The following is a 13,905-nucleotide window of genomic DNA, read 5'->3' as shown; positions in this document are numbered from 1 at the left end:
GTGTCATCAAATAATATTATATTCGAGTACAGTATGTAGTGATGAACCAAACCGTTCGCTGGGGAATGGTTCCCAGAAATCATTGGCTGGGTGAAAAGATCGTGCAGTTCGATCCACCCCCATTTATTTACATGGAGCCAAAAATGTACTCTTCACCCCAGAGTCAGAAGACACATGGCAGCCAATGAGATATCTCTCCCTCCTGGACCACCTCTCCCCCTATAAAAACGCGAGCACAGCAGCAATTTTACATTCTGCCTGTGACTGCTGTACTAGGTACAATAGGGAGAGAGCTCTGCTGAGTGAGAGATAGCTTAGTTAGATTGCTGTTCTGTGTGCCCAGTGCTCTTTAGCTGTTGGTGAGGTGTTCTGCTACTAGTGGTTTCCCTGACTACAAAACCCCATAGCCCTTTTTAGGACAGATTTTTTCTTTGCATCGTTCTAATGCTATTCTGTGTGTCCAGAGTTCTTTAGCTGTGTTGGAGAGGTGTTCTCTCCAGTAGTGAAGTAGAGGCTCTAAAAGAATTAACTTCAGCACCTAAAATAATTATCAAACCAAGTGACAAAGGGGGTAACATTGTGGTACTCAATGAGGATATGTATGTCAATGAAATAGAAAGACAGCTGAGTGATAAAAATACGTATTTACCTCTACGTGAAAACCCCTTTCCCTTTATAAAAGATAGAATTAACGATCTGTTAGATGACGGTCTCTTCTACAACCATATCTCAAAAACTGAATGGGAATATTTGAAGGTTGATACATATAATATCCCCACTATATATGTCTTGCCTAAGCTGCACAAATCCCCTTCTAATCCCCCAGGAAGACCTATCGTCTCATCAGTTGGTAGTCCTACCCAACGAATAGGGCAATTTATAGATAAAAAATTAAGTCCATTGGTACGATCCCTACCATCATATGTTCAAGACACCCGTGATGTTTTGGGTGTCCTTGCTGGTCCCGAGCTGCTCCCAGGGTCCATCCTTGTGGGAATCGATGTTGAATCGTTGTACACCTCGATTCCACATAAGGATGGGCTCCGGGCAATGTACTTCTTCCTCCATGAGAGATATCCCACCGCGGGGGCCCACAATGAGTTCCTCGTCGATTGTATGCAATTGATTCTTACCCAGAATTGTTTTAGCTTTGGCGGCAAATATTTCCGCCAAGTGCGTGGTACATCCATGGGGGCGGCGTGCGCTCCTGCATATGCATGTCTGCACCTGGGATTATGGGAACGCAGAGACGTCTTTCCTAACCCGGATTTTGGGGCGCACGTCGCCCTATGGATTCGATATATAGATGACGTTCTGGTGGCATGGAGTGGCAGTGTAGGTGAATTAAAATTATTTATCTCTGCCCTCAACTCTAATGAGCGTAATATTAAACTCACATATTCATATGGTAGTGAGATATCCTTTTTGGATTTGCGCCTTAGAGTTGATGGAAATAAAGTGGCTTCCACATCTTTTCGGAAGCCTACAGCCGGCAACACGCTTCTTCATGCCTCCAGCCACCATCCATCCTCGTTAAAAAGAGGTATCCCTTATGGACAGTTTCTCCGTCTACGGAGGAACTGTTCTGATGAGAATGACTTTCGGCGCGAGTCTAGGGACATGTACGAGCGATTCCGTGGATATACACATTCAGTTCTACGGAAGGCGTTGAAACGAGCGTGGAACCTAGACAGAAGGGATCTCTTGGCCGCTCGCGGTGGGAGGTCCGGTGTGGAGGGGGAGGGTCATATGCGGCTTGTGACCAGCTACGGCACCCATTGGGAGGGCTTGCGTAAATTGCTGTCTACGTTTTGGCCAATTTTGACGGCCTCAGACGAGATAGCAAAGGTGGTGGGCCCACGTCCATTACTTACCGCAAAAAGAGCACCCAATTTAAAAGACAAATTAGTCCAGAGTGAATATAGTGCCAACAATGACACATGGCTACAGAGGGGTGTACCTAATGGGTCATATAAGTGTAGCAGGTGTAAACTTTGTCCCTTTGTTGAATGCACAAATGTATTTGAAAACAGCATGGGTGGTGTAGAATATGATTTACGATCATTCATTAATTGAAATACAACACGTGTCGTTTATATGATACAGTGCCCATGCAAGCTCAAGTACATTGGCAAGACAAAAAGGGCCATGAAAGAGCGAGTGCTAGAGCATTTTGGTAAAATCAGAGGAGGTAAAGCAGTAGGGGGTATATATGAACACTATAGAGAATGTCATAATAATGAACTAACAGGTACTTTGGTCAAGGGCATATATAAATTAAAGGTATCAACAAGGAGAGGGGACTTTGATGAACTTCTGTACTGTAAGGAAGCATCCTGGATCTTTAAATTAAAGATGGTGGCACCACTTGGTCTAAATGCAGAACTGGACCTGACCCCATTTTTGCGGATCCGACGATATGATTGATCGATTGAGATATGTGTGAACCCGCAATGAATGGCAGGTGCCATGCGAGATAGGTGCCAAGAACAATGGGAGTGTGCCTTTCCATTTATATATCCTCGTTGTGGACTGCCCAGTATAGACCTTGTGATAAATGGAGTGTGGATTCATGAATTGAGTAGAATTGTTGATAACCATATCAGAAAAAGTGGAGTGTAATCCATTTAGGTGCCTGCCGTTTATTTGTGTCAAATTGCCCCTCTCTACATCTAAATGTGAACTAAATGTGAACTAATGACGTTCCTATGGACCCTTGCAGGACTTAGCAGCTGTGTCTGCTCTGTACAAATGCTGACTAGAGATCGACACATGTATGTATTACTGTCAGCTCACCCAGTAGCCCGCAGATTACAAGTTACGCTGCGAGTATGGAGAAGGGGCGGGCCTCCAGACTGTTTTTAATCACACTGCCGTATGTTGAAGCAACACCCTGATGAAGCGTCACACATGACGCGAAACGTCGGTGGGCGAAGCCACGCAGCTTGAGTTCCCAGCTACGCTTCCGCGCTGAGGAGTGTCTGGCGTCCTGCCTTCCCGCTGATGGCCTCTCCGGAGTGAACAGCTAACCGGACTGTATCCGGGTGAGGTGACCAAACTAACGAGAGGAGCAGGCGAACGGAACGGCCTTGTATCAATTTAGGCCGCCCCACAAGCAGTAGAAGAAACAGCGTCACATGCAGCAGAGAAGCTAGAGGGACGCCAGCATCTATCTGCGGTAAGATCCACCCTTTCTTTCCCTATATGGAAGCATGAACTAAAATCACTCCAGGGGTATTTATCATGTCAGCCTTAACCTTATGGACACTGAGTAAGGGGATAATTGACCTCCACCATTAGTGGTTGTTGCCTGGAGCTTGCCGGATTGTGGAAATATTAAGGGGGGCCCCCACCAAAACTGCTTAGGATTCGCATGGCACCAGTATGTAAGCGCGGGATGCTTAAGGTGTGCATGTATGGGATTGTTTATGTGCACTTTTGAACTGGAACACTAATCATTACTTGCTGCTTTGATGGCTACATTAGCCTTTGCATACGCAATTTTAAATTTTTGAATCATGGTTGCTCTTCTCATATGTGTATTATTAGAGATTTTGTATGTCCTTAATTGAATAATACATTTTGATACTTGTCACATTAAGGCGGCTGGTAACCCATATATGTATAGATATATTTTGGGAGTAATTATTGTTGGGGTTGGCCCCACCCACTATCCTTTATGTGGGTAAGATGGACAAGTATTCAGGGACTACTTGTTTGCCCTTTTTCTCTATATAGTTGGAGAGGTGTTCTGCCAGACTGACACTAGTACTTCACCGACTAGAGAACCCCATAGTCCTTTTTTAGTCTATAAAACACTGTTTGAGGCACCCTGTATATCTGATATCAGGTGTGTAAAGGTTAGGATTAAAAAGATTTTACCTCCTCAAAGGACAAACTGCTAGGGTAATATATGTTTTTATCCACGCACAAAAGAAAAACGTATTTCACAGGTGCTGACCGCTTCCTCAAGTCAATACAAAAGTCCCTTAGTTAGCAGTACTCACATCTCTTAGCGGTGCTTAACATCTAAGAAGGGCTCACATCCGTGGTTACTGCAACTACGGCCCTTTTGTATTGATCTGAGGAAGCGGGCCAGCACCCATGAAACATGTTGTCTTTTGTGCATGTGTAAAAACTTACACTTACCCTAGTGCAATGATTCCCAACCAGTATGTCGCAACACATTCATGTGGCAGCTTCGGGGTGGTGTCATGAGGTCCTGCACTATTCTCTGGCACAGAATGATTTAAAAAAAATGCAGACTAGAGAGTCCTCATCGCCGCTCCCTCGAGTGCCATCCTTTATATTCTTTTTCAGCATCCTCCCCTGGCTCCTTCTGCTGAGCCCCGCCTCTATGAGCTCAGAGCAATCACTGAAATGGAGGTGGGGCTCAGTGGAAGGAGCCAGGGGAGGATGCTGCAAAAGAATATAGAGGACCGCACTCAAGGGGGCAGAGATGTGGATTCTCTAGCCCACTTTTTTTTTTTTTAATAATTCCGGCTGGACGAACATGCTGTTGCTCACAGCACTGAGGCAGGTAACTGAGGTGTCATGTGCACTGTGCAGCGATATGTTGCCCCAGCCCGTAACCTTAGAAAGCTACCCTGCTTTTCGCACCCAGCACTCTCCTGCCCCAATCCAGCAATTTCACCTTCCTGTCCCCAGCCTGCACTCTCTCATCCCCACCCAGCACTCTTACCCTTCCTGTCACAGCCTGCACTCTCATCCCCAGCCAACACTCTCACCTTCCTGTCCCCAGCCTGCACTCTCTCATCCCAACCCAGCACTCTCACCCTTCTGTCCCCAGCCTGCACTTTCTCATCCCCAGCCAGCACTCTCACTCTCCTGCCCCCAGCCTGCACTCTCTCATCCCCACCCAGCACTCTCACCCTCCTGTCCCCAGCCTGCACTCTCTTCATCCCTACACAGCAGTCTCACCTTCCTGTCCACAGCTTGCACTCTCTCATCCCTACCCAGCACTCGCACCCTCCTGTCCCCAGCCTGCACTCTTACATCCCTACCCAGCACTCTCACCCTCCTGTCCCTAGCCTGCACACTCATCCCCACCCAGCACTCTCACCCTCCTGTCCCCAGCCTGCACTCTCTCATCCCTACACAGCAGTCTCACCCTCCTGTCCCCAGCCAGCACTCTTACATCCCTTCCCAGCACTCTCGCCCTCCTGTCCCTAGCCTGCACACTCTCACCCTCCTGTCCCTAGCCTGCACACTCTCATCCCCACCCAGCACTCTCACCCTCCTGTCCCCAGCCTGCACCCTCATCCCTCTCTGCCCAGCCAGAACCGTCACCTACCTCTCCCCAGCGAGCACCCTTATCCGCCTCTGCACATGCACTCAGCACCTTCACCCCACCTAGAACCTTAAGCCAGCCCTTACTATCACTTGGTCCTAACAACCAATGTGCTAGCAGATGTTGCAGTCATTACTGTGCCAGCTGAAGCCACTAATTAGTAGCTGACATTTTTATTGTTTTTTTTACTCATTTGTGATGTGTTGTGAATATCAGAATTCTTGGTGTGATGTGTCACAACTAGAAAAAGGTTGGAAACCACTGCCCTAATGGGTTGTTCTTTGAGGAAGTAGGACTGTTATACTCCTAACATATACACACCTGATATCAGATATACAGGGTTCCTCCATCAGTTTTTTTATTAGACTACTCATACTCTTAGGGGTCCCTAATTGTAAACCTTAGTGTTTCCAATAAGTCCAAGGAGTGCGACCGACAAGAACCTGCTAAGCAGACTTAGAACACCGAGTGGGAACGGTTATTTTCCTGTAAGCTCTAACAGTGGTTGCAGTTCTTTGCAACCCACCCTTGTGAGTATAAAACGTATAACCTTCATTATACTAACATGTAAAAACAATACTGCACCATTGGGCTCCTGGTCTCTCATTTAGATACTTGGAGGCAGCTTTTTTTTTTTTCAACCACCAGAAATCGTACCATAGTCCTTATTAGGATTGTTCCTACTTTTTTTTTCTGCTTTTGTGCTGTGTGCTGTTGCCGACCGTGGTGTTCTGCTAGACTACTACATGTAGTTCACCAGCACAGTAACTATATATTTGTGGTTTCTGCATAAACCTAATTGTCACCTGAGTTAAGTGACATTCAGTTCACCATAGCACCTGAGTGTCCACCACTACTGTTACCTTTCCAGTACTGTTCTGTATAAGACCTCACTGGCACTGCAGTTCAGTGCACTCCCACGAACAATGCGCACAAGCATGGCGATCATCACTACTACACAAATATTGTCGCCAAGAGGGCTAACATTTATGTCCTAGAGGCCTCAACTAGTAAAAACAATAATTTGCTCACCTGACGTTATCACTAAAGCTCTTTGCAGTTGTTTGCAGTGCGGTAAATGCATGGTTTTGTCTGTTACTGTGAACTGGGCCTAACCCTTACACTACCCAATCAACATGTACATGCCGGACGTTTTAAAGCATTTTAATCCCCACATTTAGAAACATGTGATTTCTGCTCTTTAGAGATTAAAACACGACTCTACGTAAAATACATAACATTTTGCCATGTACCCCCCCCCCCCCCCCCCGGCATGCCACTGTCCAGGTGGTAGGACCCTTTAAACAACCGTCAAATAAGTTTTGTGGCCAGAAATAGTCCCTATAGGTGTTAGCGTTTGCCTGCCCATTGAAGTCCATGGCAGTTCGCCGCTTCGTTAAAAGATGCGGAATTGTTTGCACGAACTGATTTCCGGAAAGTTCGTCCATCACTAACAGTATGTATGCAGTGGTTTACGTTACAGTATACCTTAAAAGAGAAACTGTAGTGAAAATAAAGTAATGAATAAAACTGTCTTTTTTTTTTTTTTACAGTATAAATGTAACGATTGTGGAATTCTCTCCGTGGTCAGTGCACAGGATGTGCGCTGACACTGCGGAAATCCTCCACAAGCGTATAATCTATGAGAACCCAGCAAAATGTGCAACGCACCTGTAGAGGGAAATTCCTGTCCACAGACACAAGACTAAGCAAGACAGGGCACGAGAGTAGCAAAGGCACAGCAACGTACAATGAGACTAATAAGGAAAATAACAAACGCTAACTAAACACGAACACCGCACTCATTCGCAACAGCGAACGCTTTTACAGCGCGATCTCCGCACGTTAAGCGCAACAGAGACATGCACGCAACCCTAACTAACCACCGACACACAAACACTAAACAGAGAACGCGAGCGCTTGCTTAACTGTTACCTCACCGAGCCTACAGCAAGCGTTCGTATCAGACAAGACAGACCGAAAGACGGAAAACAGGAATATGACAGATAAGATCCACCGCTCTTCCGCCAGAGTGAGTGCGATCCGGGTTCAGGGTCAGGATAGGAACGATCCACTGCTCTTTCCGCCAGAGCGAGTGCGATCCGGGTTCAGGGACAGGATAGGAGCGATCCACTGCTCTTTCCGCCAGAGCGAATGCGATCCGGGTTCAGGGACAGGATCCCAGATCAGAAGGATCCACAGGGACAGGATACCAGATCAGAAGGATCCACAGGCGCTACCGCTAGGGGCTAGTGCGATCTAAGCAAGGCAAAACAGATAAGCAAGCTAACTGCACTAGAGGAGCTGCCTAGTGCTGTCCCCAGAATTACTCTAAGAAAACTATAACAATCCAACAGAGAAGGCTGACACTCCAGGAGTGTGTTAAACCGTTATGACCAGCAAAGCCTTCTGGGAGCAGAAGGCTTTTATACTGCCAGCCCTCAAAGGAGACAGCTGGGTAATTTGCATGTATGCAAATCCCTCAGCAAAGCAACTCTGAAAGTTGCAAGATGAAGCCAGGTCTCTTTTCCAGAGACCTGCATCTCTCAGACATAAGGAATGGTCAAACAGCTGTCTGCCTGTGCAGCCAGCTGAGCAGATCATTACAATTACTTTATAAATAAGTTAGTCATTGTTTACCTATTGTATCATTTTTCCACTCCGATTTATATTCTGAAAACAGCAGTTATTGGCCATGATGCAATGAGGTTCTCAAATAGGAAACTGTCAGGACCATTGCCCTCACATCACACTGCGGGATGGGTTTTGCCACAATATCAGCTACACAAGCTCCCTTGATGATCTATTTGATAAAAGGTAAGTATTTCTCGTAGGAAAGGGGGTATCAGCTACTGATTGGGATAAAGTTCAATCCTGGGTTAAAGTTCCTCTTTAAAGGGAACTTGAACTTAAACCTGAACTGAGTAAAATTATTTAAAATAAACGCATGATATAGCTGCAAATGAATATTACATACTTATCTCCCTGTCAGTTCCTCTCAGAAGCTCACCATTTTCTTCTTACAGTGATCCCTTCCAGTTCTGACAATATTTTGTCAGAACTGAAGAATAACCAGTTTCTGTCAGTTATACATCAGCTGCTAAAAATTGAGAAACCGAGAGCCCAATATAGTGTAGTATGTCGATAGCAATTGGAAATAATGATTAGCGAGATATGTACAGGTCCTTCTCAAAAAATGAGCATAATGTGATAAAGTTCATTATTTTCTGTAATGTACTGATAAACATTAGACTTTCATATATTTTAGATTCATTAAACACAACTGAAGTAGTTCAAGCCTTTTATTGTTTTAATATTGATGATTTGGGCATACAGCTCATGAAAACCCAAAATTCCTATCTCAAAAAATTAGCATATCATGAAGAGGTTCTCTAAACGAGCTATTGACCTAATCATCTGAATCAACTAATTAACTCTAAACACCTGCAAAGATTCCTGAGGCTTTTAAAAACTCCCAGCCTGGTTCCTTACTCAAAACCGCAATCATGGGTAAGACTGCCGACATGACTGCTGTCCAGAAGGCCATAGGCTGTTCTCAGAGTGCTCTATCAAGGCACCTCAGTGGGAAGCCTGTGGGAAGGGAAAAGTGTGGCAGAAAATGCTGCAAAACGAGAAGAGGTGACCGGGCCCTGAGGAAGATTGTGGAGAAGGACCGATTGCAGACCTTGGGGGACCTGCGGAAGCAGTGGTCTGGAGTAGAAACATTCAGAGCTACCGTGTACAGGCGTGTGCAGGAAATGGGCTACAGGTGCCGCATTCCCCAGGTCAAGCCACTTTTGAACCAGTAACAGCGGCAGAAGCGCCTGACCTGGGCTACAGAGAAGCAGCACTGGACTGTTGCTCAGTGGTCCTAAGTACTTTTTTCGGATGAAAGCAACTTTTGCATGTCATTCGGAAATCAAGGTGCCAGAGTCTGGAGGAAGCCTGGGGAGAGGGAAATGCCAAAATGCCTGAAGTCCAGTGTCAAGTACCCACAGTCAGTGATGGTCTGGGGTGCCATGTCATCTGCTGGTGTTGGTCCACTGTGTTTTATCAAGGGCAGGGTCAATGCAGCTAGCTATCAGGAGATTTTGGAGTACTTCATGCTTCCATCTGCTGAAAAGCTTTATGGAGATGAAGATTTCATTTTTCAGCACGACCTGGCCCCTGCTCACAGTGCCAAAACCACTGGTAAATGGTTTACTGACCATGTGCTCAATTGGCCTGCCAACTCTCCAGACCTGAACCCCATAGAGAATCTGTGGGATATTGTGAAGAGAAAGTTGAGAGACCCAACACTCTGGATGAGCTTAAGACCGCTATTGAAGCATCCTGGGCCTCCATAACACCTGAGCAGTGCCATAGGCTGATTGCCTCCATGCCACACCGCATTGAAGCAGTAATTTCTGCAAAAGGATTCCCGACCATGTATTGAGTGCATAACTGAACATAATTAGTTGAAGGTTGACTTTTTTTGTTTTAAAATCCCTTTTCTTTTATTGGTCGGATAAAATATGCTAGTTTTTTGAGATAGGAAGTTTGGGTTTTCATGAGCTGTATGCCAAAATCATCAATATTAAAACAATAAATGGCTTGAACTACTTCCGTTGTGTGTAATGAATCTAAAATATATGAAAGTCTAATGTTTATCAGTACATTACAGAAAATAATGAACTTTATCACAATATGCTAATTTTTTGAGAAGGACCTGTATACTCACAAACATGGGTTACCACATAGGCAACCACTGTATAGGCAGGTGAGGAGATTAAACCTGTCCTCACTCAGGATTAAGAAGTCGTTCTCTGTAGATCGGAAAGAAAGGGGTAGGTCACCCCTCCACCAAGGGTGGACACCGTATAGCAGTAAGAGAACAGAGGCGCCAGCAGGATAAAAGTGAATAAAACTTTTAAAATTTGCTCGGAGGAAGCGGTGGACTTACCTCTGGAAAGCAGACAAGAAAGACAGTCTCAATAATTATAAACACATTTATTGAAAAGTACCCCAAAGATGCAACGCGTTTCGCAGGCACAGCCCGCTTTATCAGGCAATAAGGTGGGGACTAGTAGATGTCGCAAACCTCCGATTTTCGGTTCGTGAACCCCATTCGCGAACCTTCGCAGAAGGTTCGGTTCGCGTAAAAGTTTGCGAACCGCAATAGACTTCAATAGGGATGCAAACTTTGAAAAATAGAAAAAATTATGCTGGCCACAAAAGTGATGGAAAAGATGTTTCAAGGGCTCTAACACCTGGAGGGGGGCATGGCGGAGTGGGATACATGCCCAAAGTCCCGGGGAAAAATCTGGATGTGACGCAAAGCAGCGTTTTAAGGGCAGAAATCACATTGAATGCTGAATTGCAGGCCTAAAGTGCTTTAAAACATCTTGCATGTGTATTGTAACGATCGGTGAAGCACAGAGAGGGTCTGATTACCGGTGATCTGCAGTATCACAGGGAATACAGATGTATACCAGATTATAAGTGATCTGCAGTATCACCGATAATCCGATATACCAGCTAACCTCTGTTCACCTGAGTAGAGTGTAGTGTTGGTGTAACAGTAACACTTAAGAGGACTAGGCCTCAGAGCAGTGAGGAGCACTGCACAGATTCCTCCCGAAGGCCTGAACTCTCCAAGGTGGGAGGAGTCAGGCCGAGAGTAGGAAGGATATCTGAGAGTGACACTCTGGAGGAAGTGTCACTGACAAGACAGGGAACTGCCTCTAATAGTAAGGTCGGTTCTTGAGGTCGGACAAGCCAGGTTGTAAACACACGGACAGATAAAGTACAGATTCAGAAGGCGGAGTCAAGGTACAGGCAGGGTTCGGCAACAGGGTATCAAATATATCGAGGTACAAAATCAGGAAGCAGAAGCAGAGTCTAAGGACGCGCCGGTGTTCGGCAACAGTGTATCAGAATGGCAAGGCACAAGATCAGAGTTCAGGAGGATAGTCAGGCAGGCAAAGGGTCATAACAGATAATCACAATCAAACTAGTACTTTAAGCTATCAACAGAATCTAGCTAAGTGTAGGATTACAGCTCCAGCTGGTCCCGGCACACTTAAGGATCTGAGTAAGGGTCTGAGTGCTCCCACATTTGTGATCACAACGCCAGACAAGCAGCAACTGAACAGCCAGCAGTATATACACAGGTATCTCTCCAGCACCTCCCTAAGTGCTGGACCAATGAGGAGTGGAGCCAGAGTCAGCTGACCAGCTTGATCAGCTGACTCACTTCTGGCCATCATATTTTCTGCCTCAGTGCGCGCGCGCGTCACTACCAACGCTGGTGGACTATGCGTCCCAGCCACACCAGCACTGTCCCTGGTGTCCGCCGCGGGAGCCGCCGCACTGCACGCGGCGGCCTTTCCGCGTTCACCGCTGCTCGCGCGGCATGCGGCGGCTCCGCCATGCTGGATGCGGAAGCAGCCGCCCCGCTCTGAGAGCTAGCAGCTGTGCTTCCGCGCTTCCTTACATGTATACATCAATCAGGGAGTGTAATTAGAGTTCTGCTTCACACTGACACACCAAACTCACTGTAACAGCTGTTTGCGTAGTGACAGTCGTGCTGAACTGGTGCGCACCGTGGCGAGTGTAGGCCGTGGCGGTTTTCAAGCCCATATGGTCGCCGGGCTGTGGTAGCTCAATGATAGAACAACAGTGACTGTCCAGCTGATCAAATTTGGTCTGACCACAATGAAGCAACAACCTTATTATCTTTTGTGTCCCACCCGAGACACTCAAATAGCCGGCGGTCATTGCTTCATTGTGATACGCAAGCCCCTTCACCGCCGCAAGGTAATGATCACGAAGGGGGATGGGCACATGTACATGCCTTTTGTTTTTGTGTTGCAGCCGCCCGCAGTGCAGCCAGAAAAATTAGGCAGACATGTACACGCACCAGAAAAATTAGTGTAGCGGCCGCTGCTAGCAGCGCCCTTAAAATTCAGCAATCCGCCTAGAGTCCTGGACCCTGTTGGTGGTGGCGGAGATGGCAAGTGGCCTGCAGGCAGAGATGCTGTGTGTGGGGACTGACTTAGTCTTCGGTCGTGCAGTAGCCCCCCGTGATCCATGCCTCATTAATTTTGATAAAGGTCAGGTACTGAACACTGTCGTGACTTAGGCAACTTCTCTTCTCAGTGACAATGCCTCCAGCTGCACTGAAGGTCCTTTCTGACAGGACGCTTGCGGCAGGGCAAGAGAGAAGTTGGATGGCAAATTGGGACAGCTCTGGCCACAGGTCAAGCCTGCGCAACCAGTAGTTCAAGGGTTCATCGTTGCTTTTCGCAGTGTGTACATCCACATTTAAGGCCAAGTAGTCAGCTACCTGCTGGTCCAGGCATTGGTGGAGGGTGGATCCGGAAGGACTATGGCGAGGAGTTGGACTAAAAAATGTCCGCATGTCCAACATCACCCTGAGATCGCTGGAGCGTCCTGTCCTTGCCTGCATGGACTTGGGAGGAGGAGGGTTACTGCCAGTGGTACCTTGATTGCGTTGTGCAGCCACATCACCCTTAAACGCATTGTAAAGCATCATCGACAGCTTGTTCTGCAAGTGCTGCATCCTTTTCGCCTTCTGTTGAGTTGGTAACAGGTCCGCCACTTTATGCCTGTACCGAGGGTCTAGTAGCGTGGCCACCCAGTACAGGTCATTCGCCTTGAGTTTTTTGATACGGGGGTCCCTCAACAGGCTGGACAACATGAAAGAGGCCATCTGCACAAAGCTGGATGCAGACGTACTTTCCATCTCCTCTTGCTCTTCCTCACTGACTCCTCTTCCTCCCCCCAGCCACGAACAATACCACGGTAACGTGGAGCAGCAGAAGCCCCCTGTGATGGCTGCCGCGGTTGTTCTTCTTCCGCCGCCTCTTCCTCCTCCACAGAAACACCTTCCTCATCATCATCATCAGAGTCTGACTCCTCTCCTTCCCCACACGACTCCTCTTCTTCCTCCTCCTCCTCCCCCCTCTGTGCTGCCGCAGGTGTTGTGGAAACATCTGGTTCGGATGTAAATCGCTCCCACGACTCCTGCTGCCGCAACTGTTCTCGTTCACGCTCCTCCACAGCTGTATCCACCACTTTACGCACGGCACGCTCCAGGAAGTAAGCGTAGGGGATCAAGTCGCTGATGGTGCCCTCAGCGCGACTCACCAGTTTGGTCACCTCCTCAAAGGGCTCCATGACCCTGCATGCATTTCGCATCAGTGTCCAGTTGTTGGGCCACAACATCCCCATCATACCAGATTGTGCCCTTGTACTGTAATGATACAGGTACTGGGTGACGGCTTTCTCCTGGTCTAGCAGGCGAGAGAACATCAGCAGGGTGGAATTCCAGCAAGTCGGGCTATCGCAAATCAGGCGCCTCACCGGCAAGTTGTTTCTACGCTGAATGTCCGCAAAGCGTGCCATGGCCGTGTAAGACCGCCTGAAATGCCCACACAACTTCCTGGCCTGCTTCAGGACGTCCTCTAAGCCTGGGTACTTGGACACAAATCTTTGCACGACCAGATTCAGCACATGTGCCATGCAGGGTACATGTGTCAGCTTTCCCAAATTCAACACGGAAATGAGATTGCTGCCGTTGTCACACACCA

This window comes from Hyperolius riggenbachi, chromosome 6, assembly GCF_040937935.1.
Source record: "Hyperolius riggenbachi isolate aHypRig1 chromosome 6, aHypRig1.pri, whole genome shotgun sequence".
NCBI lineage: Eukaryota > Metazoa > Chordata > Amphibia > Anura > Hyperoliidae > Hyperolius > Hyperolius riggenbachi.
This window is presented reverse-complemented; position numbering follows the sequence as displayed.